The sequence below is a fragment of the Aplysia californica genome, unplaced genomic scaffold, assembly GCF_000002075.1.
Source record: "Aplysia californica isolate F4 #8 unplaced genomic scaffold, AplCal3.0 scaffold00002, whole genome shotgun sequence".
In the NCBI taxonomy this organism is placed as follows: Eukaryota; Metazoa; Mollusca; class Gastropoda; order Aplysiida; family Aplysiidae; genus Aplysia; species Aplysia californica.
This window is the reverse complement of record NW_004797272.1, coordinates 1,438,825-1,442,198: the sequence shown is the minus strand read 5'-3', so window position 1 is coordinate 1,442,198 and position 3,374 is coordinate 1,438,825.

The window sequence follows — 3,374 nt, the reverse complement described above, 5'->3', positions numbered from 1 at the left end:
CCAACATCCAAAAAAACCCCTACCCCCCAAAAAACCCAAACAAACAACAGAAACAACAAAACAATAAGACCACCCCCCACCCCTCAAGAAGTAACTCGAGGTAACAGAATGGACCTGGCCGATGTGGTAAGACCACATATTATCATCAACACAATTGTTTTCTGAACCTACTGTCTGTTTTTCGTTTGAAGAACTCAACCTCAAATTCCTCATCGGTATCTCATTCTTTCTTCGCTGTGCCAACTTAACAGAAAATTACAGCCTTCATTTTAAGCTTGCAAATTTTGTGTCAAAGGTGGTAGAAGCTCTATGTTGAGGTAGTTGGAGCTGAGAATACGGTACATGTGGTTGGAGATGGGGCTCGGGTGTCTTGATCTTGCAGCGATCGATCAGTTACAGCTGATGGCCAAAATTCTGCTCTTCAAATATCATTATCAATTCTTTCAGAGGCTAGGGCCTGAGACTCTGAAGCCAGACATAATGTTTTCAGGAGTCGATGCATGGTCCCTGCATTGCTCGTTAAAGATGCCACATTGTAGATGGTGATGTTCTCTCCTGGATTATGGAGCAAGAAGCTGTTAGCAGCGGAATTGAAATGTGTCTTCATGGGACCAAGACAGAGTGTTATTGTTTGTGTGCCGTGGTAGGGTGGTTGTATGCACAACGTTCTTCTTGGCTACTTCAAGAAAGGGAATTGATTCTGATGGTTGTCCATTTTTAAAATTGCTTTTTTTCTCCATGCAAAGACGTGCAAAATAAGCTGAATGTTCCATCACTTTGGGGATTACTCTTGAGTTCATCCACCTATTGATAGATACTAAGCCGAGATTTTAAAACGTGTTTATTGACATTACACGATAAATGTATATGAACGCCAACATCATCACAGGCAAGAGGATAAATATTTGTTTCAATGGTACGCTCGTAGTTTCCAATGATGAAAGGGTATAGGTTTAACGCCCCTAGCAATACTGAATACTCAACACTGTTAGATTATTTAAAAGGCCGTACCTCCGAAAGGACAGAGCCAAGTGGGAAATCAGTGTAATGTGCTTTTCCCAAGGACACAACGTCGGACATAGCTGAGGCTCGAACCCCAAAAACTATAATCTCACTATTGCGAGTCCGGTAGCCTAACCACTAAAACGAGCAGAGTAAGCCTGATTCCCTGTAAAGACTTCTCTGTTGGCATCCACCCCTTGGCGCTCATATGACATTAAGCAGTTGAGAGTACCGTAAAACCTCTACTAAAGGAAATAAATAAATAACCACTAGGCTATCAACGCCACAGCATTTTCCATTATCTGTGGTTAGCACAGAGGTGGCCAAAGTCACCCCATCCGCCACGAGTCCAAATGGGCTGACTGTGGCAACCTAAGATTTGCATAATTTGCACCGTATTTCAGTCAAGAAGGGAATCAAGCGCTTATTCGACTAGATAATTTCCCCATAAACTTTTAAAGGTCTACATTATGGTATCTGATGTAAGAAATATTTCCAAGTCTTGAGTTTTGGCACGGTATGTCTTTTAATGTTTCTATTTACTGTATTTATTATCCCAAAGTGATGATTTCAGAGACGTAGTCTGGCTTTGATTAAGGAATCTTGGCCTTGACCTGTGCAGCTTTCCAAGTTAAATGAAATGAACTTTTGTTGTGGGATTTAAATGGGGTTTTTTTTTTTGGGGGGGGGGGGGTAAACTTTTTAAAAAGATGTAGGTGTCTGACGTCTCTATTGACAATCTTTAGGTTTACATAATTTGGATAATTTCGATCCTTCCTGTCAAGGTTTGGCAATTTGCTTAATTAAGGGCATGCATTTATGGCGACATCGCAGGACTTGCCAAGAGAATTCGCCGTTGGCGGAGAGATGTCGTCTCACGTCACAGTATTGGGTCTCTTGAAGAAGAACAAGGGCCTTCAAATTCTAAGGACAGCGGACAGGAAAAAAGCTGTGATGCAGGGTCAGAGAAAGTAGAAGTTTTATTAGAACCCAACAGTGACAATTTAGAAAGACTCAACAGAAAACCCTAATAGTAGAAATTTGTTTGAAACCTGTCAGTTGTAATATCATCCAGAACCTTCATTCACTGCTTTGTATAAAAACTTCAACTAGTATAAAGTTTCCTCCTTTATTCTACCGTGAAATAAATTTCATGAAGTATGCAGAAACTCCCGTTTGTTTTTAAATTAAGTTTGATTTTTTTTTTCAGTGAAAACAAACATTTCCGTTCATATATATGTGATTGTTAAGCAATAGATTTTTACCTATAGCAGAACTAGCTTACGTTGGTACTGTGAATAACCATGAAAGGAGATATTACATAATGTCAGCGCTCAATCTCATACTAGCAAAGGGTTTACTTTATTTTACTACGATAATTGATAGATTGGACAAAGTCATCCCATCGCGGGTTGGCTTTAGCCGTCATATAAATTGTCCCAATATTTAAAAAAAAATGAAATAAAGGGTAAAAGAAGATCATTCCTTCAATGCATGCCTTCTTTTCCTATGACGTTATAAAAAATTGTACTCTTTTATGTTGTTTTAAAAAGTTATCAAAGCAGGTTGCCAGTATCCCACTTTAACCGCGGACAGACGAAAGTGAACAATTCGATGGAAGGCAGAACTCAAGGGTTTCAGAGATCTTTTCTTTCCAAGACCATACCCACAATCGACAAATCACCTTCGAACAGAACTGGAGAGAATACCCAGTCAGCACACAGATAGGACGCCAGCCCCACACAATAGAGGCATTGACGCGAGAGTAATATCTCGACAACGGTTTAGTGAGGAAGTGACATCTGAGTAATACTTCTTTTTTTTGTTGGTAGGTGTTTTACGGCGCTCGCAACTGCATACGGACAGATGAGCGCGCGGGAAACATTACACATTTTCACTCAAATGGAAGGACATTTTAAATTTTGCTCGGGTGGCGACCAAAGACTACTCTTTCCGATTTTGGACCACAAAGCGATCTTTAACACGTGCAACTTGCACACGGGACCTTCAAGATTTTTCGCCCTTATCCAAGAAGGCTAGGTATTAGATCTTTCCTACCTTAAGATCAGGGATGTGGCTGAGAGACAGCAGTAAGAAGTGAGGAGACACCTAGTAACTGTACATCAGGTGTACATTGCAAGGGTTTGTTTGTTTGTTTGTTTGAGTAGAGAAAAGCATATCGACACAATAATGGCCATTTACTGCTAGAAAAAGTAAGACAGACAGACAGAAAGAACAGAGGGAAAATGAAGACGTAGGACCTACCAGTTGCACCCACCAACCACCCGCCTTTCAGGGGCGACATTACTGTTCTTATTTGTCAGTTATGTCGTCGCACACACAACCACACACACACACACACACACACACAC